Source organism: Lates calcarifer, linkage group LG16_LG22 (assembly GCF_001640805.2).
Source record: "Lates calcarifer isolate ASB-BC8 linkage group LG16_LG22, TLL_Latcal_v3, whole genome shotgun sequence".
Classification (NCBI taxonomy): domain Eukaryota; kingdom Metazoa; phylum Chordata; class Actinopteri; family Centropomidae; genus Lates; species Lates calcarifer.
Window position 1 is genome coordinate 8,810,170 of NC_066848.1, and position 22,653 is coordinate 8,832,822.

At 42.3% G+C, this 22,653-nt stretch overlaps 1 protein-coding gene across 2 annotated transcripts in view; it reads right to left on the reverse strand.

Moving 5' to 3' along the window:
* lzts2a (leucine zipper, putative tumor suppressor 2a) overlaps positions 1 to 22,653 on the reverse strand; it is a 41,399-nt gene that overhangs the window by 17,539 nt on the left and 1,207 nt on the right. Inside the window, exon 2 of one of the 2 annotated variants that reach the window (XM_018671886.2) lies at positions 5,148 to 5,257. The gene's annotated coding sequence lies outside the window, so the exon portion shown is untranslated. Of the gene's footprint in view, positions 1 to 2,285; positions 2,604 to 5,147; positions 5,258 to 22,653 lie in introns of those variants that run through there. The other variant, XM_018671887.2, reaches the window with a different exon arrangement.

Here is a 22,653-nt window from a genome sequence, read left to right on the forward strand (position 1 = left end):
GCATCGCTGGAAAATAACGGAGCTCCAATCTGAACACTTCTGAATCCTCATCATCAAATTGTTTTGGGTTGTTTGTTTGGCTGAGTTTGGTTAATTCTATTTATTTTTTATTGTTAGCTATGTGAAAGACTGGCAAACTGTCCAGAGCGTACCCTGCTCTTGCCTAATGTCAGCTGGTCTTGGCTTTAGTCCTGACTCATTTTTTTTTCCCTTTTGCAGCTGCAAAAGTAAAAAACAGCACAGTGTAGTAATTCTGTTTTTATCTTTCTGCAAATATTAAATAAATAAATCTCAGACTGCACATAAAACATGTTCTTTCTTCAAGATGATGGATTATAGATAAATATTTAAGCAAGGACTTGTCATTCCATCCTTTGTCACGAGTACCCTCCCACAAACATTGTATTTCATAGTTGTTCTGTTGTGTATCCACACTTCTAAGTTTAAGTTAAGGCGTCCTGCTCCATCTGTCTTGTTAACAACTGTTCTTGCTGATTTAGCATGTATTTGTCTGTGTCACCAGTTTTTCTTCCCTTTGTAGATGCCTGTAGTGTCAGAAAGAGACAATCTAAAAGAAATCATGGATGATATATTCAATTAAGGATCCAATGCCTGCTGAGCTTAACAAATCATAGTATTTTCCCAACCTCATCCAAAATGGAACTGGCTAGTACGGAGGACGAAAGGGAGGGAAAACCAAAGGAGGTACAGAGCAGTAAGAGGTCCTATCGCCTTTTATTTGGAGCTACTTCACTATCTTTTAATGCTGTACATATACACACTATACACACACACAGGAAGCATGAGTCAAAACAGCTGGAAAGAGTTACGTATGTAACCTGCAACACACATTTACCTCATTTGTTTTGTTCAGAGCAGATGAGGTAACCCATCTTCTCCACCTCTGTCCCCACTCGCACTCCCCTCTACCTCGAGTTAAACTGTACGTCAGTGCTCACATCTTGACACCTGCCCATTTACAGCTGCTGTCTTTATGGAGTGAAAACGTCACTCCTTCTAACTAACTGCCAAAATCCAGTCTGGGTAATTACAGTCTTCTCCCAGTGTGCTCTCAATTGAAACCTCAACATGACACGGTCAGACAGGCTGCTACTACAAAGAGTTGAGTGAATGGACGGCCCTGTAAACCGCTCTGGCTATAAACATATCTGCTGACACATCACTCTCAAGCCATAACAAACTTGATGAAAAACTACAATATGTGGCCCAAGGCGCATGAGGAGTCTTGTAATTACACGCGTAGGGAAGAGAAACAGCAGAGGCCCGTGTCTGCCAGAGTGCTTCGTCATCAAAAGAAACACAAAGATTCCCTTTGAGTCTTCTGGATAAAAACATATTTTGTATGGGTCACACTTCTGAGATGCAGCCTAATTGTCTGCTTTGGTAGAAGTATGTATGCTGCCTCATGCTCTTTCTTATCTTCAGTGCGAGTGTGTGCGTGCAGACAGATTGAATATCAGCCTCCTCCTCCTTCTTCTTCTTCCTCCTCCAGGCCAACTGTCCAGAGGGTGGAACAGCTTTTCTACAGGCTGGAATTTCAAATCAATACCCCAACAGTCTGTAATGAGCAGATTACCCAGGGCCAGGATTAGAAAAAAAACAAGGCTTACAGACACACACCACCAAAAACTCAATCATCCCACCTCCAACAAACCCATGCTACTGAGTCTTGTTTGTCTCGGCTAGTGCGAGGAAAAAGTCTCCAGGGTCATTTAGAGCAGTTACAGTCCTAACAACTTCAGAAAACTAACTTTAAGTAAATGCCAGTCAGCTGACTCTGAATCATCCAGCTGACTTCAATCTCCGGCAAAATGACTAGAACCCAAGTTTTCCAGGGATCCTTTGTCATTATTTCACCATTCAGACCTCAGCTTATCCAGATTTTAGAAGTCATCACCAACTTTTTGGCCTCTGCTAGCATTCCTAAACTAGTTTCCAATCCTGTTAAAATTTGTGTTTCTATGCAAATGGGCCTGCCAAACAACTTTTGTCTCAAACTCTTTCCGTTACACACCTTCCATTAATGGCATTTCCGCTATTGACACCCTCCTAAGTGGCTTCACACTGACTCAAGGTGCTGATGAATATAAAGTTTCCACAAGCAAATGTGTATTCATGTAAAGAGAGGCCAAGCTTGAATGAAGAGCAGGATAAAGACAACCTGAGATTGGAGAACTGAAGACACACACATGTGCTCATATATCACACACACTTACTGCAGGCACATGCACAAAAACACAGTCTCTTTCTCACTCCACACTCACCCCAGTGAGAGCCCTGCATCGCTGCCTCCACTTGTCTCTGTCTCTCTTGGAAAAGAAAAAAAAATCACTCCAGGCTCTGCCGGCTCAGATTCTCCTCGTTTCTCCTCCTTTTTTCTCCACTGTCGTCTACCTCTCCTCTACAACGCTCCAGCTTCCTGCCGCTGCCTGTGTACCGCTCCAGGACTTCATATCCCGACACGAGGACTTTCAAATGGAAGCCCCCTTATTTTCCTGTCCTCCTCCTCCTCTGTCTTCTCACTTCACTCCACTGTTCCTCTTCTCAGCTTTCCTTCCCTGCCGTCTGCCTTAGCACCGCCTCTCCCACCTCCTCCTCCTCATTCCTCCCTCCCCTCTCTCACTTTTGTCTGCCAGCCCCCCTGCCTCTAGTTTCTCTCTTTTAACACACACTCACACACTACTCTCCTCTGCCTCCCTTTCTCCTCCCCCTTCTCTTTTTAGCCTGAGCTTCATCCATCCCCTCCTCTTTCACACATATTCTCTGCATCAACACAATCCTGCCTGTCAGATTGAACATTTCATCCATTATTTCAGTTTGGTGGGTGTGTGAGAGCAGAACGGACCCCGCAGGCGTCAGGGGATAACCTCCTCTTACTCTAACTGTCCACATCGGTCCTGTGGCTAAATAACACTTTACACTCTATTGTGTGATTATCAACAGAGAGTGACTACATCAAGAGCTTCAGTCACTACAGAGGGGGAGAGATATTGAGGAAGGGGGGGGGGTCAATTAACCCAGATGGGGTAAATTACATAACATGTTTGCACTCATCTTTCTACTGCATGTTCTGTTGTGCACATGAAGGTGAGCATGAGCATTGTTCAGCAGGTAACAGAAAGCAGGGGGCAAACAAGTAAGGGAGTCAGTGTAAGCATGTTAGTAGGCTTAGCTAAGATGGTAGCCTAAACATGGTAAACATTGTAGCTGCCTAACATCAGCATACTAACAGGCTGATGTTAACCTTTAACTCAAAGCAGCACTGTGGTTAAGTACAGCCTCACAGGCCTGCTAGCGTGGCTGTAAACAATTATTTGATTGTCAGGGCAGTTAAACTGTTCAAAGAGTTTTGCATCAATTCGTAATTTGATTAATTCACTAATTGTTTAAGCATTAAACTATTTATAGATAACACACAGTGTTCTGCTGTGTAGTACACAACACTAACCACTTAAGGTTTATTGTTGTATGCTGCCATGGAAAACCAGTAGGAGGACTGAGTAATGCTGGAGGAGAGGTGTGTGTGTGTTTGTGTGTGTGTGTGTCTTCTCCCTCTCTCTTAACGGGAACTTCCCTGTACCTCCCTCCTCCCTCTGAATCCCATGGTAGTATAACAAGTGAGAAGAGAGTTCACTTTCTGCTCTCTGACTTGGCACTTTACTGCCATTAACACAGCCCACCTCTCCATACTGAAAATACAACACCAGAAAGCTTTTGAGTCTTTTACATGTGCGCAACAGTGTGTTTGTGTGTGTGTGTGTGTGTGTGTGTGTGTGTGTGTGGGTTTAGGTCAACAAGAGTTTCTATTTCAGCCTCCAAACAGGTAAGAATAACTTACAAACTGAGTGCATCCGTCCAGTTTAATATGTTAAACCGTCATATGAGTCAGCACAGAGCGAGGGGCTACATACATTTTTAGGGATCATAAAACTGCATTAACTGATTTAGTTTTGGCCACTTGGGGGCAGCTCTATTTTTGATCACCTCTCATCTGTATTATTTATATTTATAGGAGCTGATTAGATCATTCTCATTCTCCAGCATGGCACAGGGATCAGCTATGTTTCTGATATAATACATTGCAGCACTAAAACCCAAACAATATGCTGAAAGTTGCTTAAATGTTTTGGGTTAATCATAACAAGCAGCGGCTTTCATATTACATACACTCATTTTATCCATTGTTTCTATAACATGATTGATTATCGCAGTTTTAACACGTAGGAAACAAGTATCAATCAAAAACAAGGTACTGAGTAGGACTTATACTGAGTCTTTTGTATTTTGAAAGTGACCTTCCAACACAGGCAGTGAGTGGTGTTGTGGGACAGCTAATGAAGGAAGGGGACAGCTGGGCTGGGACAGGCTGAGCTGGACTAGAGGAAAGACAGGGAGCAGAGGAGACGGTGGATCTGTAATGGAGACGGAGGAAAGAGGAGAGGAAGACAGCTGCTGCTGTGTTGACCACACATTATTATCAGGCTGCATATCTTACAAACACTGCCCTTCACTTTGAGGCCTTGAGCTGACAGAAGCTAATGTTCAGTGTTGTGTGATGGCCGAAAAACGAAAAAAAAAAAAAAACCCAAAACTTATGAAAATTATGTCTACTGTGACATAAAATGTGATTTTCAGACAAACACACCTTCCCCAAACATCTCTGAGGTCTTGCTGTCACCCAGTTGCTGTATGGAACAACATGGACTCAGCCGTAAATTCCTGACCCCATGACCCCTCATCTCCTCCTCTATTCCTTCCTCCCCCTGTGTCACACACTCCAACTAACATCCATCTCCAAACCCGGCCTCTAATCGGACACTTCAAAGACGAAGGCCAAGACCCCTATTTCCATAAATGTGTGTGTGGGTCTGTGTGACAAAGTGACCACAGCGGGTCACTCCAAACTGAGCCTACACCAAGACAGACCATTGATCAATGTCCCCGTCTCCCCAAAAGACAGGAGAGAAAAAGAACAACACCGAAAGGGAGGGAGAGAGAGAGAGAAAGAACAAGAGAGGTAGGAGGAGTGAGGGACGCTTGAGTCAGCAAATATTGAAGGTCAACGTCGTCAGAGAAGGGTTTTGTCTGCAGAGGGTGTTTTATGTTTTTTGTGTGTGGCTCTTTACCTCAGAGTGTCACCCAGTGTACTCCTCCTGGAGGTCTGGGGGAGACAGGGAAATGGCAGAGAGCTCTCATCCCAGGACCTCGGTCCTCTCTGGGCCTCTCCTCCTGCGCTCTGGACAAATGGAAAAAACAAAGCATTAACGTTAACCTGTTGACTCAAAATAACACTAATGTTTGTAGCATTTACATTATAACAGCCGGACAGCTTAACAATGAGCTAAAACACACTATAAACCTCTGTAAACCCAAGGAGAGCTGCAGATTTAGGTGATAATTGTCTGCAGGTTCATCACTACGAGTGACTGCTTTCCTTTTTCAAATAAAGACATCAAATATCCCCCACCCTCCAAAAAAGGCAGATTTATTTCAGGCCTAGAGAGTCAGCCACCCCACCCCCGGGGGTAATGTTGAATTAGGAACCGTGTTTCCAACAATCAGAAGGAAAAGAGGTTTGTTTGTTCAAGAACACTGTCCTAATCCTGACTGACAGGTTGGCAGAGGTACTGAGTCCTGCCACATTAAGAACCACAGAATCTCAACTCTACTACATGTATTTATACTACTATAGGTTCTTCTGTATTGTTACACTCTTTGTTAAATTATCACTGTAAAATGTCCTTGTAACTGTCTAACTAGCCCTATAACAAATGTCCTATAAAACCATGCAAAACAGACTTTAATATAAACTGTGGAATAAAACCGAAAACATAAATCTCTCTTTTGTTGTCAGCAATGAATTCCTCTGTGTCCTTACTCATCATATCCACGTTACTATTATTATTTTTTTTCTCTCTTAAAAGATTCTGATTCATGATAATGTTACATAGTGACTATGGCACCGAGGTATTTGATTTAAAAAAAAGTAGTTTTGATTTCATGTGTGTATTCCCAGTGCACAGTGTACAGTAACAAGAAATATAAGCTCTTCCATTTGTACACTGGAAGATTTTACTGACATTCCCCAGAAAACACTAATTCACCCTTTTTTTTTATTTATGTTTTTTTCTTTGAATCTCAGTCCATCTTTCTCTTTGCTTCTACCCACCTACCTCTCCACTCTCTACACTAGCAGCCAATGAGGTAATCAGTCAGCTTGTTACAGTCTGTTAAGTGATATGATACGACTACTGATTTTGGCCCCTGTTTCCCGATGCAGGGGTCAGTCCTGCCACACCGCCCGGCTGCCAGGCCGAGCCTCTGAGCTGCTTTCAGGGACCACGAACAGATGCTGACGGGGCTCTTTCACAGCTATTGTCACAAACAGACAGACTGTAGGAATACGGACAGTCACACTGACAGATTTTCCTCCTTACAAAAAGTCCTGTCAAGGCAAATCGTGTCAACCACAGTTTGATGCCGTGTTTTGGCTGCACAGAAAATCAGCTATTTGGAGCAAACTTTGATCAACAATGGATGAAAACATCATATGGTTCCAATATGAATAGAGAGTATATCCATATAGATTTTAATGACATTACCCCAGATAATCAAGGTAGAGGAAAATCAGAGTGCACTGTATCCCCATCTTTCTACCACAATACATACAAAGGCAGAAAAATCTAGAAGCTCAACCATTACCAAACATCATCGGCTAAAGAGATGCAAATTTAATTTGGAAAACAGGACATAATGTATAGCCTTTTAAACTAAATCAATATAATCAATTTAATTCTGGTAAATGGCCAAATAAAACATAACTGATTAAAATTTAGATTTCCTTGTAACTCTTACAGCTGTAGCTGTTGTTTTTGAGAAGCTGAAATAGCATCAATATGGAGCAAACAGGAAATGAGATCATGTGTTGGTCTGTGTCTGTCAACAGAAAGTCTCACAAACTTATGAATGGATTTCCATGAAATGTGGAGGTCAGTTAGGCTTTGAGCCACGACTGATTAAAGTGGCAATCAGGATCTGGGATTTCTGCCATTAGATGATTACTGTGTTTCAGCCATTTGAGGCCTGATTTGATGGCCACGTGCCTTGCAGTTGTTACTGTGAACACCAGTGAGACACCGTCTCATCATCTGAAGCTAAGCATGTAGTGGGGACTGTGGGGGGGACACATCAGAGGGTGTCCTAACGAGGAGCCTCCAGGAGGACAGATGGTCAAGGTCTGCCCTCAGGGACACAGGGGTCAGGATGGGGGTAAAATTGGTGAGATAACAGGGTGGGGGTTAAGTTTATTCTGAATTTCCCCTCCTCTCCACTGAATTTTCTTGGTAATTCATGCATAAACATCGTAGATATGAGAGATATGGAGAGCGGCTAAAGACAATGAATTATAACTGTATATTCTCACACACACACACACACACACACACACACACACACACGAATACATAATCTGACTTAGGCTATGTTACTTACATCTTTAATTCTTAAAACGTACTGAAAGCAAAACTATGACTGTATACTGTAATGATTCTGAGCATAAACACACACACACACACACACACACACACACACACACACACACACACGTACACACGAATACATAGATCTGACTTAGGCCCGCTTATGTTTAGCTTTACATCTTTTAATTTCCTTAAAACGTACTGAAAGGCCAAAAGCTATGACCTGTGATACTGTAATGATTTCTGCAGGGCTTGGAGCTCATGAACACACACACACACACACACACACACACACACACACACACAGAGGTCAAACCTCTCTTCCATGTCCCATCTCTAATCAGCAGATGACATCTCGGCCTGTATGATCATCTGATGTGAACTCATGGGTGCAGATTAGATAGAGATTATTAATCCCTTAGATCACTTGTAGATAGATTATATCACTACAGCAGCATATGTCCTCCCTGCAGGGATGACACTGTATGTAAATACAATGACACTATGATTCAGGGTCACATTCCCACAGGATGCTGCAGTATTAACCTCAGCTGCAGTTATTATTAAGGTTATGCGGCTTGTACACGCCTCGTTGCCTTAGGTTCACTTTGTTAATCACAGTGCCTCTAATGTTATAGTTATTGGGTTACTCTACTGTGTTTCTTCATTTCAGAGAGCAATGCTGTACTTATGAGGGGGCAGTAAGGGAGTGTGAAGGAGAAAGCAGCTGTCGTCACACAAAAGGCGTGGCTAACTCAGTGCCAAGGTGACTCTTACAGACTGAGAGAAATGTTCAGCTTAATCCTACACACTTATTAGACATATTTAGGGGTGAGCAAAATTTCTGTATATTGCTTTTATTTGCTATTGTCATTTTGTATTGTAATATCAACATACGGTATGGTGATACAGTATAGTAGAACTAATATTATTTGAACTTTCAACTACACTTCCAATTAAGATTAATTAATTAATCATTTTATCACAGAAAAAAAAAACCCATCATATCATAATTGCTCATCATTGCCTTAGTTCTGAAAATAACCACACAGGAAAATCTGTTTTTGGCTAATCCAGTGAATTACATGCCACATAAATCACAATACCTCATCACCTTCATGAAAAAACTTGGTGAATGCAACACTGCCATGAAGCAAATCTCCTCAGTGATTTGCAGCATTGCACATAATAACCAGTAGGACTGAAATGATTAATCAATAGAAACTTAATGTTTCACGTTTGTCATTTTTGGGGCACATTGCTCTGTTTGTCTCAGTGTCATTGTTAACTGAATATCTTCGGGTTTTGGACTGAATAAGCCAAATTTTCTGACATTTCATGCACCAAACTGTTAATGAATAATTTAAAAAATAATCATCAGACGAGCTGATAATGAAAATTATCACTAGCTACAGCCCAAATAGAGCTATTTCAGTGTTAGCTAGCTCTGTATGAACTGAAGAAATCCCTGATGATTTCTTACACATTTGTATCATCTCACAGTTTATATTTCTGTATTGTATTGCTCAACCACAGACATATCTATTAAATAATGGAGCTGACAAGTCAACAGCACAGTTTCCACACCAGGATAGAATCAATGGGAATAGTAAAACACTTCCCAGGAACAGAGCAGTCAGGTAATGCAATTTCTATGTCTCTCTTTCCATTTTCGCTGTCATTAACTGAACACTCTCATTGTACTCCGTGCCCGGCACTTTGCCGGCTTCCGCTGTCGTTTTTTCCAAGAAAGTGGAAAGCTGCTTTGTTGCCATAATATGCCCTGTGTGATGCTTGGCCCACTTTCCAGCCTGCTTTCATTGTGTAAGCACACATACATAAAACATGATTTGCTGCTTCAATTTCTGACTTTTATTCAGCAGGGATTTGGTGGCAGACAACATCAGAGCCATGAAAAGCAGAGCAGAGCAGCGGCGAAATGCAACTCTCCCTCTGATCCTCTAAGAGAGGGAGGGGAGAAGAGATAGAGGGGGAGAGTTGGCTGCGTTACAGAGAACAAGGTTTAATCACTGACCTCTAGACTTACAACTGAAGACAAATGGCCATGATTAATGAGTGCCATTCATCTTATAGGTAGAAAAAAACAATGAGAACTGCATTTGCCCGTGCTGCTCTGATAGATCTATCTGCTGTATATATTAAACTCCAGCTCTGTTAGTTTGCACTTCACTTCTGATCAAGGGACTCAGGTCTGGCTCGGTGTAGATCCAGCACTGTTCACTAGAGGGCAGCCTGTCTAAGTCTGGCAGCTGCAAAGATGGCTGTTCTCAATAACAACTGCTTTCATATTCAGACCTCAGGGAAACACAGTTGTTACAACAAATAATAGAAGAAATAAGAGTGCATAAACTGATTCTAATACCTCCTGTGCAAAACTGTGCCCTCCAGCTTTGTATTAATTCATTCCTTGTCAGATGAATGTAGTGGAGTAAAAGTATAATATTTACTTCTGAAATGTAGCAGAAGAGAAGTGGCATAAAATGGAAGCACTCAAAATACCTCTCTTAAGTACAGTACTTGAGCAAAGGTACTTATTTACTTTCCACCAGTGACAGAGTAAAATGACGTTGGCAGCAGCAGGGGTGGGTCATATCTATCGCTGTAAGCGATCTTAAGAGCAGCCACAGCCGCACACGATCATCCTCTGCTTACTAGAAACAAAGGATGATCTCACAAGTTCACAGACAGCTGATGACTAATGAGGGTGCTCAGTGAGGAAACAGTGAGATGTCAGGCAGGAGGAGCAAAAGGTGACCGCACAGAGGAAATTAAGAGAGCAGGGGGGAGAAAATTAACAAATGAAAAACCAAGACTGTAGGAAAGTTTTCCTTTTGCCTTTTCAGCACTTCAACTGCAGCCGGAGCCAAACGCTTTGTCTTGGCTTTTGTCTGTTTCCAGCTCTATCGGTCTGCCACTGTTGTTGTAACAATTTGCCTGTGTGGAGGATGTGAATCATCTCCTTTCATTCACACACTTTGTCTCTGCTCATATTGTTCACTGTCTCCCTGTCTTTAGCTTTCCATCCCTTATTTCAAACACAAGTTCTATGCACAGAATCCCTCTTTCTCAGCTCAGAGGAGTGGAGCCACAGCACAGGGCAGGTGTGGGAGGTGGGAGGTGGGGGGCACCAGATTTAAACATATTTCACAGAAACACAGCTGAGCACCTGTCAGCATCTGGCTGCACTTGCTGAACTGCACATTGAAAGGGAAAGATGAATTGATACCAACGGCACGAGAGCCGCTGCTGTTACACTTCACGCTGGCTGCAGAAAACTGCAAGATTTCCATCTTTATCATGTTTCACCATCTGTGACTACCACAGGATGGTTGGTGTGGTCACAAGAACACATGGAAACCACTCTGAGAGTGCAAATGTATTTCATTTTTTGTCCTGGGCCAGTGGTGACAGACGTACTTAGATTCCTCACTTAAGAAAAAGTACCAATAAAAGAATGTAATAATACTCCATTACGAGTCCTGCATTCAAAATCCATTCATAAAGTACAGATGTGTTATCAGCAAACTTTGCTTAGTTCTAAAAGTAAACATGCTTTTTATGCAGTAGTGTAATTTCCAAGCTTGTATTTTACCCATGTAAAATCTTAATCTGAAAAGTAACTACTTACTAGAGCAGTAAGATGCCATGCAGTAAAAGTACAATACTTCTCTGAAATCACATTAGGAATTAGGTAGCATAAAATGGAAATACTCAAGTTAAGTACTTCAAAATTGTGCAACTCACTTTCCACCACTGCCACAGACATGCCACTCTGTACCACAGTGGAGAGAAACTATGATCACAAGGCTATGATCAGAAACTAACCACAGAGCAAAAAAAATAAAGTTAGCCAGACAGGAGAAAATTTGCCTCAAACCTTATTTCCAAGTCCTACCTCTATGTGCCGCAGTACCTGATGGGGGTGAAAATGTGAGAGTGAATATATACTGTCTCTCTGCGAACACACAGATGCCTGCACATATGCATGCTGTGAATGCTTGTGTTTGTGTTCACAAATGTGTGTCCTCTGCCACGGCCACAGTAAGTGTGTTATTGGAGCAGGGTGAGCTGGGGGCAGAAAACAGCAGAAACAAACGAGGTCCTGTGCAACCCCCGAGACTGTTCCATGAATCACCCAGGAACTTATACAGTAGCTGGCCAGTCCTCACAGCCTTCAGCTCACACTTAATAACTTCCCATTGTGGCCTGATTCGAAAACATAAAATCCATTTGGTTTTAGCCATATTTGCCCCTCAAAACACAAAAAAATATAAATGGGTTGTGTTTAAAATTTGTGTTACTGACTTAATGTAAGGAAATAAGACCTGTTTTTGTGCTGTAGTACCAAAATTGAGCCAGCACTGCTACAGTACATAGCTAATAAACCTAAACATAAATAAACCACAAAAAAGTTATTTGTGGAAACACTGAACGTCTCCTTGGTTTAAAACAGGAGCCATTTCTTCTCCCTGTGACTCAGTTAGATCATATGAATGTGCGTTTCCATGTGTGTGCGTATTTGCCAGCAGCAGCTACAATAAACAAGTGCAGTGATGTCATCAAAGTCTGCCAGAAGGGAAGCCCACAGTCAGATGGAGTTGAGGGAACACGTTTCTCTCTCTGAAACACATGCATTCACCTGCACGTGTAGTAGCGGTATGTATGTGAAAGAACAAAAAGGCAAAAAGAAAGAAAAAAAGATGCAGATATGCAAATGTGATTTAAGAACAAAAAAGAACTTGAAGGACATGAGAGATGGGGTGCAACGTTAAATTATTCCCAAGATTAAGAAGTAAAATCAGGGAGAAAATGTTATAAAAATAATTTTGGTGTGTGAGTGTGTGTGTTTCAAATTAAACCCACCGCTCTCGGATACGAACCATTTGTATCAAAGGACAATCTTTTCACCCACTGAGCTGAGTGGCACGCAATTTCACCCACGTTTCACAGCATATTTATGTCAGACACTGACTGACTGTTAACTCTACACATTCACACGTACACACACACTGTCAGATCTGTCAGTGTGTAATTTTCTCATACTTCAGCGGCAAAGGTCAGTGTACCCACGTTTGCATGACAGCCTGTATGTATGGCCTCTGGGTATATATACGTGTGTATACAGAGGTAATGGACAATGACATCAGGACTGACATGGATGCTGAGCTGTGCTGCGCTGGGCCAGGCGGTCTAACCCAGCAGCAGGGATAAACTATAAATAGACCATCTCATCCACCTCCAACACTCGCCCCCCCACTCCCCTTTCTCCCGTTCCCTCCTTTCCTTTTGCATTATCTGCAGACCTTTTATTACCTTTCACTCTCTTTCTCAAAAATATACGTTTTGCTCTCTATTTCCTGTTCCTTTTCTAATTTTTGGCACTCCCTTCACTTCCCCTCCTTGTGGTCTCTTTGAATACCAATTTCCAGTCTCTTTCTGTCTTCTGTCTCTTCAAATATTTGTCTTGAAGGGAAGAAAAAGACAACAACAACAAAAATACTGGAATAATAAACAGGCCAAGGCCACTCTTGTGATCTCAGAAGAATCTGGAAGAGTGTGGGGGATTGGGAAAAATGGAAAATGGGCTGGTTCAGGGGGGCGATGTAAGTGTAACAGACTTAAAAGAAAAATTCCCAGAGAAAACTGTGACTCTTTTCAAAGCCTCCAAGATTTGCAGTGACACCTTAACTGCTATTGTCTACTTAAAATCTAAAGTAAGTGACATATTTAAGATAGAAAGAGAAGATGATCATATCTGATCTGTTCTTCAAACACAAATACTAGAATACTGTAGTACTCGATAAGAGCCATGAATCCTGTATCTATATTCAGAACGGCATACACAGGCAGATGTACAGTAATTCACTTCAACAGAATTGTACTGAAGAGCTGCCATGTTTATGTGTGTTTCATGTGTTTTTACATGAAACATCACAGTCCACAAAAATGATTTGAAAACATATACAGTATTTAACAAACATGACATGAAGGCTTTGTTTTGTGAAGAAGGTAAGGGGTGGGGAAGAAAAGGGTAAGAAGTGGGGGAGAAAGGGTAGGAAAGGGTGTGGGGAGTGGGTAAAGGGGAAAGGGGTGTAGTTAACCCCTGTTCTTTTTCTTCCATGTCTTCCTCTGTGGCTTCTTCTCTTTTTTCAATTTCATTTCTTTATCTTCACTCCTGGTGTCCTCCATCTTTACATCATCCTTCTTCTCTATCTTTTCTTGAATCTTGTCTTCCTCTTTCTCCATCTGTTCTTCCGGAGCGTTCCTCTCTGACTCTCTGACCAGGCAATCAACAAATGCTTTAGTGTGAGCCCTTCTCTTAATTTGTTTTTTTGTTTTGTTGGTTTTTTTTATGTTCAAGCTCCTCTTTGAACTCGTTCTCCATTCTCCTCCGTTCACCTCACTTGGTTCCTTCTTCCATCTTCTCAGTGTATTTCTTCTCTTCCTGCTCTGTCAGAGCCACCTCCTGTTTAAGACTTGCCTCTAAATCGATGCGTCTCTGCTCCTCACTCTTCTCAAGCTCCTTCTCTTTCTCACTGAGCAGGACCAGGTTGAGTCTTGATCTCATTGATGACAGAGTACAGGGTGTTTCTAAGGCCCTGTATAGTTTGCTGCATTGTAGGCAGCAAGGTTGCACTACTGTGCCCCGTAAAGGGAAGCAATCACATACAGCATATGACTCATTCTACAATAACTAAGTATAAACATAGTAAGCTTCTGTAACTCTATTCTTTACTTACAAACTGGAAAAATAGACAGATGAAATATTATGTAAATATTAAGTTATGTAAGTGAGGCTGAACCCAAGACTGCAAAGTAAATGGGACAAGGATGACACTGGCCTCATTTCATCCATTCATCTCTGCATCCACCGCTGCAACCCCTCCAAAAACTGCTCAGGCACCACCTTAATCTATCTGTTTGATATTTTTGACGGCAGACTGGAGCAGCGTTTAAACTCTGCACACCAGCAAATCCTGGTCTGCTTGACAATGAGTGGAAGTTTGAAATTCAGCAGGTGAACTATTATATAATTCATGGTTTAATCGAGATGACGTTCCCAGAAAATCTGCGTCCCGTCCTCCCACTTTACTTTCCCCTCATATCAACAATAACATCAGATTTTTCAAAGCTCACTTACATAACACAAGCCAACCAGGACAGTGAGAGAGCAACTGAAAAGAATGGGACATGTTCCTGTTCAACAAAGTGCGCTAACAGCAACTATAAATATTCCAGATCCTGTTGAGTATCAGATGCCAGACATCTCTCCTCTAAACACAGAGCAAATAGCATGTTTTCAAACTTTATGATACAGTACTTCAGATTTAGACTCAATGACATGGCTCCCCAACACATGATCCTCACCCCTTAACTGTGAGCCGACATTCTGACCTCTCCTCATCTCAATCCCTACTCACAAGACACTCTGTTACCCAGACATCCTAATCTGTAGAGGTATGCTTTGCTCAAAGGGTCGAGGTCACCAGAGTGAGCTCCCAACACAGAGCCACCTATCAGGTATTACTGCTTAAGTTTAAAATGACTTCAACTGGACTTAGTGTTAAGTGCTAATTAGCAAATGTTAGCATTGTCGTAGAGAGGATGTTGCTGATGCTGATGTTAACATTTAGCTCAACAGACCACCATGGCTAAGTGCTTCACAAAACTGCTACTACGGCTGAAGACGACTCTTTGTCTTAGGTCACTAAGTCAAGGGTTCGTAGGTTATCATTAATTTATTAAACGTAAGTGATTTAATATCAAGTTATTGATGAGTAAGAATAAAACGTTTAGAGGTCAGACCCCATTTTTGCAGGATTATCACGAGTGGCCAACTCACAGTAGGTTTAGATGTTTTATAAAATATAACCCCTGGTTGAGAGAAGCAGTGTTTTACTGCCTTCCCTGGTTCAAGGTTGACCCTACACCCAGCATAAATAATGGGAGTCATTTGAAGTGTGGTCTGTTGCACCTGCAACCACCTGCAGCAAACTGACACACCCTGTAGTACACTTCTACATCACTGCAGAGAAGAAGAGGGAGATTTTCAGGGGATGTTAAGTCACTTTTTAAATAAATCTATTAACATAAACACATAATATAAACAAACAGAATCCTTAAATATGGTTATATAAGAAGAAATATTTACAGTATGGATTTACTATAAACATATCTTTGCCATTTCTGTACTGCAATCTCTTTGTACTTATTAGATAATTTTTTACCAATACAGCTATGATGAGCTAAACTCAGCCAGTAATACTGGTCATCAGTTGGGTGCTGTTGCATTTATGACTGGGTTTTAATGAGTTCTTCTATTTCACAATCAGCCATCAATCCTTTAATGAAAAGATAACATTAATAAATAATTATTGGTTTTGACGTCTTCTTTGATGTCCACTGTTTTTCAGGATTATGACTCATCTTTTGGGCATTATTAGAATTGTTTTGTAATATCTAAAAAGGATTAGCGACAATTTATAAACCCTTTTGACACTGTTACTTTGAAATGTAAAATGGGTCCAGCTTATGTTTTACTCAACTAAAACAGGGCAGCCCCCACGCTGTAGGAAGGAGGTACCAACACCCTTTAACCCCCCCTCCACCTCTCCAATCCTCCTGCTCAGACAGGACGCTCCACTAAACTTTGACCTACTTCTGTCTGGGGGGAGAAAAACGCCAATACCCCTAACACAGTGAGCTTCATGCTGATCCAGCTGGTTAATAATAATAATATGAATATCAAAGGCTTACTTGGACAATACATCTTTTGAATGTCAAATCGCAGAGGGAAGCTGGGGGAGGCTTGAGGACGCGTGCATGTGAAAGAATCACACTGGACTCATTGTCTATTACTGTATATTTAAAATTCAGCTGGGCACACACATAAACACACACACACGTAGTGTATATCTCATGCTGAGGACTTGATTTCACTTTTCTGCTGATCAACTACAAGACAAACCCTGTCCTTCTTCTTTTGATCCGTGCCCGGTCTCTTGTTTCCAAGAAATCTCACTCAGCAGATGGACACAATCCTCCATAACCAATTCTCTGAAGGATAATGCAGAGCAGACAAAAACAGCATGATACAAAGGCAGACACCACCTCCAGGATTCAGCTCTGTCAGCCTGAGCCCAAGTCCTACAGAAAGTGAGCTGAAACCAGTGACTGCATCAGTTTGCAAATCTGCAACTATGTTTAAAATCAGCCAAATGTTTCATAAGTGCAGGAAGGCTTCCAGGCCAGCTGAGTCCTGGCAATCCACATGCGACGGGACCGCTGAGGGATGAGGGCTGGCTCGGACGAGAGAGTGGTGGGAGTTATGTTACAGAGACCACGGCTGGGACTGCATCCCAGAGGTTTCCCGGAGGAATTCTGGGAACATTGGGGCCCAGTATGTGTATGTGTGTGAGAAGGAAGGGGATGTAGGCATAGACGGAGAGGGGGGGAGACATCTGTCACCAATTAAAAAAAAGGGATTGATCCCATAGTTCCACCACTGAGAGATGCAGTATGCAGAGAGAATGCTGGGGTCATGATGTAAACACTCTCTCATGGTTCAAACTTCCCAGCCGCCCCCCCACGCAACCCCCCAAACCCCAAGCCTTCCTCTCCTCTCCTCTGCACTTCCACGAGACAAGCCAACCACAGTTAACCCAAGCTAGTCAGCTGATGCAGGAAGGGGGAGGGTCGCTGTGTGGTACGCATTCTGCTGAAGGGTCATCTGGCAGACGCATCCTCCAAGCTGGCTTCACTTCGTCGAGCAACACACACACACACACACACAGAGGGGAAGAAGCTGGCCAAGAGGGTGGAGGAAATCTAATCTATAAATCAGACACATGTCCAAACAACTGGGTGTCAACAGATCTTTGCTTATGTTATTAGCTCAGAGGTGTCCAGCTGTAACATGCTGAAAAACTCACTGATTCAATTCTGCTGAGGAAGTTGTTCTAGACAGGCCTGAGAAAAATGTGTAGTGTCTGTAAAGACAAAATCATATCTGAGAGGCTCCACTAAAAATCCAAAGGAAATTACAACTAAACCACACCAGCAGAGGCCGATGAGCCCTTACACCCGATCAATAATTCATGTTTTGCTTCCCTTGCTGGCACAAATCAGGTTTCCAATAGACGCAAATCAACAAACAGCTTAATCAATGGTTTTCGCATTTGTAAGGAACCGGGGCATCGCGTTCGGACCTCTACTCTCCCAGAGGATTTCTTTTCTGATTTCAAGCTAGAAGAGGAAAAATACCTCCTGACAAAACAATTCAGAGCAAACCACAATGGGTTTTATTGTAGAGATAAGATTGCTACTGATAAAAACATCTAATTGTTGCAGCTGCAGGTCGTCTCCAGCCAGTCCTCTCCCCACCTCCTAAAACCATTCATCTGCTACCAGGCAATGAGCCTCAATTCTGGACCTAATACTCGTGTCATCCATCAATCTTGTGTTTGTGTGTGTCTGTGTGTGCGTGTGTGGTCTGCTGTTTCAGCACTGGCCATTTCGGTACTCATACATCAACCTCCTGAAGAGTGAAGTGACGCTTTGTGACATATGAGGCCACTTTACCTTCTCCTCGGGAAAGAGAACGAGAGATGGAGAGTGCTGTGCTTGCATGGATGAAAACTGTTTCTATGTGTGATGGCGGTTGTCATGCTTTGCTCACAGGGCAGCTGCTGCATCTGTACACTGCCAAGATTGTTATTTACTCACATAGTAACTGTGATTTTGTTGCATTCTAACACAATAAGGTCTTCAAACTGCAATTTCAGCAAGTAATAGAAGTTTTTCAACAGTATCTTTGGGGCGCAGTGAACAAATACATAAGTGTTGAGCAAACACACTTTGATTGGCCTACTAATGGATGTTTGGAGCAGTTGGCAGTCTTCAGCACTCCTGGTACTAATGTGATCTGTGCCAGAGCGCTGCCCACTAATGTCCATTATACCTAGACTTACTCCACTCTGCATTGATTCTGTCTCTTCTTACGGACTGTAAGGGCTTTTAGAGCCCATCTCCGCCTGCCATCTCAGCTATCAGATTCCAACAGCAATTTAATTGACCTGCAATCTACTCGCACAAAAAAAAAAGAAGGGAAAAAAAAAAAAAAACACATTTTGAGTCTTCTTTCACACTGCAAAAAGGTTCTGCACAGGCAGGATGATAGACTGGCAAGTTCATGGGTCACATTTTATGGCAACTGTTGGCTGTTTTTAAGTCCGTAAAAGTCAAAGCGAGTAATGACAGGCTGAGGCTGAGGACAGCTTGACGATGACAGACCAGCGGCAGAAGTGGTCCACCCAAGTTTGTACAGCCACACCTCGGGGCTGATGAGTAGCCAGGGCAGATGTCTTGGTGAGCACCACTAGCTCCATATTCCTCTTGAATGGTGAGGTAAAACATGACAATGTTTGATACAGCCACGATCTCAGACTTAAAGGGGCAATCTATTGATTTTACACATAAAGAGGAGTTCCCATAAAGAGGGATACAACTCTCAAACCTAACCGAGATAACGTCTTCAGGGTTATCTTGGACTGAGACTTTTCCCAGGGAGAGGAGATGAAAAGTCTTAGCCTCTACTGCTTTAATGTTAGTCTAAAACAGAATAAAACATTGTAGAAGCGTAATACTAAATCACTGGAGTATCTCTTTAAACCCGCTTGCCGACCTGACCTGACCTCCTGCAGCTTGATGGATAAGCTGCCTACACACACTCATGACTGGACAAATGTTGGTTAATTGGAGTGCTGCAGCCAGGAAAGCCTAATAATCATCAAAGCCAATTCTGACTTCATTTCATAAACAACTCTCCAAATCCTTCTCTACCTTCTCCTTTTTCTATTCATGGCAGAAATTACTGTATTTGACTTTGATTGTGCTGAACAGACCTGATAATTATCATCAGTACACAAGTGGTGGCCTCTACTGCAATCATTCACCTGATGAAATGTTTTTCATTTAGTAACTAGACAGGTCTGCATAATGTCAGCGTCTGAAAAGCCTAGACTTAAAATGTCAGGGTGTAAACACAACATTCATTCATTCTGAGAGCCTAGTAAAATCTAAATAGCTCACCTGACTCACATATCAGACTTACAGGGTTAGAAATGTAAAAAGTCCTAGTTCCATCTGTTTCAAGGCTGAGTTCAATTTTGTGATGGTTTCAAAGAAATAAAACACCACAATCACCACATGATTTTCTGATCGAGTGTCACTTGAAGTTTTGCACCCTGACTACAACATTTCCTAGTGCACTGCTACTATAAGAATTCAATAATTCCTGCTGGGACCAGACCCACCAATAACTCAGAGTTTTGAAAATCAAATTAAATGTGTTGACACTGAAATGAAAACCCTCAGATATCCTTAAAAAGGCCATTTAATGAGGAAAATGAAATTATATAGATTTGCAGCAGTTAATCTGCAGAACTCTTAAATGTGCTGCAGACAAAAAAAACAGCCCTTGTTCATTGGTTCACTCATTTAGTGATCCATCAAGGGAAGAAAGACATCACACAAATGAAGACAATGCCAAAAAGTAATATCCTATTTGTGACTGATTGGTTCATGACAGACTGTGATTTAACACTTAAGAAAATAATCCAATGCTATAAATCAAATTTATTAAATAATCTTGTGGTTTAACAACAAATTTTTTTCTGGTATCTTGAAGATATAAAGCATTGAGATGAATGTCTCGGTATGAAGGATTAGAAACACACTGTCTACAGTCAAACTCCATTCCAGTAAACATAACTTGAACTAAAAAGCAAGATGAGCATGTGAATGCCTGCATGCCACCATGAACAAGGGAAGATTGGTGTTTTACATCTTCCACCTGATTCAAAGCTGTTACCATAAGTCTGATGTAAATATAAAACGTGCTCTGGCAGGCTCACACAAAACCAAAACCTGCTTAAATCTGTTTTGTTTAGTGCAGAAACTCGAAATGCTAAACTCTGAAGCAGCAGACATGAGGAGAACCATCTCCTCCTCTGCTCTGTCAGTGTTTTCTACAAGAGGAACGGTCCACATTGCTCAGTTTATTTCTGGCCGCAGCAAAAATCTCTGGAATGCAAGTCGATTAAATGCATCTACCAATGAACCACACTCTGCATGCTTCATTTAAATGAACAGAAAATTGAGAACTAATTTTACTCTCAGCTTTAGGAGTTTGACAGTGTATTGTGCGCTCACTCTGACCTGCATGGATAATGACAGATCCGTGATAAACAGCTTTAAAGTATCGCACATTTGAAACTTGCCTTTAGCAGATGCACATGCTTCATCTGTTGTATAATATCTCAGTAAACAACTCAGTCAAAGTCGATAGTGACGTTGTTTCTGCACTTTCAGTCCAGAATGGGCCTTTAAAAGCAGGAAAAGAAAGGTCACTTCAAACCCAGGCAGCTACTAATTACAGTCTCACATACGGGGTAGTCTTTGTTTGTCTATGTGTATGTGTATGTGTGTGTGTGTGTGTGTGTGTGTGTGTGTGTGTGTGTGTGTGTGTGTGCGCGTATGTGAGTCTGACTGACAGCTTGTCTCTCTCCCCTGCTGTGCTTTTGCTCTTGTTCTGTTTTAATGGGCTGACAGCGAGAAACTCTGATGTCTGAAATCTCAATGACGCGCCCACTGTTGGACACATCACAGCTGAGGGTGAATCAGAAGCAAAACTGGATCTCAGAACCAACATTACTCCCACGAACTGCACAGGAGATGCTGAACTGCACCGCAACATCAAACAGGACCTGCCTGTCTAACATGTAACCTCAGACGTGGAATGAGCTGCGGAGGGAGACGAAAGACAAAACTAAGAAAACGTATCTGTTGAGCTCCGTTGAGTGCACAAAGGAACTTAAGGGTCTCACGGTGCCTCCACATACAGCTTTTCACATGGGATCTCAGAGTTACAACACTTCCTGGCGTCTCTCAACACACCTACAGTGGCGTCTAATAAGAGCAGTACAAGGTGGAGTTTCTGTTGTGTAAGGCTTTTGGGGTCTATGTTACATCATGATGGATGACAATGAATTAAATATTTCGCCATGCTGCTTGCATGCTTTTAATCACATCCAGTCAATTCATGGCATCATCATCGCTGCAGCAAAATGAAATGGCAGCCCGTCATCATGTCAACCCCAGATGGCTGGAGAAGCATTTTGTCAATTATGCATCACAGGTGTGGATCAGATTGCTCTCTCTGTATCAGTTCAGTGTGGGATATACTGTATGCCGCTTCATGTGGGATTTTCCCTCTCTTATGTAAGAGTGCTCCCGAGTGCACAGATGTGCCCCTGTGTGCACATTTATGTGTTATTTTCAGCTGAGATTATCTAATGAGCAAATTATGCTGCTGCATTTTCAAACAGCCTGCGTGTCTTTAATGTTTCAGTATCTTCAGTATGAGTACTGGCAGATGTGCATCAGCTGTGATTCCACCTCTGGCTGTGTTCTAGTTTTGACTCATACGTATTTGTTAACTCAGTGTCGACATGAATTGGAGATGATGGGAGGTTGGCTTATTCGACAGTAGTGGCGGAAAGATTTTCATAATCGTGTTAAAAAAGAAGCATGAAAAAAAGAAGCTGTCTTATGATTACATGCTATCAAAAGCACACTGACCATGGGCTTGGTTGCCTACACCCCCCCACCCCCACCCGGGGCTGTTTGTCCTGTGAAGGATACATGTGATAAAAACGATCCCTCAGCATCACACCCTCCTCCCCTACCTGCCCTCTGTCCGCCTCCTTAGCTGCTCCAATCCTGATCGCCTGACAGCTTGGTTATCACCTCCAACCAAACCAAATCCCCCTCTCCCCCTTCTCTCTCTCTCTCTCTCTCTTTCTCTCCCTCTGTATGTGTCCTGCCACCTTCCTCCCCCTTTGGCTGTGTTGTGCTGTGCTGTGGTGACAGGACAGGATGATACGGAGTCTCCCAGTGAGGTGGCGTGATGCCTGACCACTAAGTTAACATCACAGAGCAGCTGGTGCTGCTGGCCCTGCTCAGGAGAGGAGGGAACATTGAAGAATTCACGTTTGCAGTGAACGTGCAGTGAACGTGCAGTTTTGTGCGTGGTCGTCTTAATGATTGCATCCAACCAAAGTCTTACAGCCGT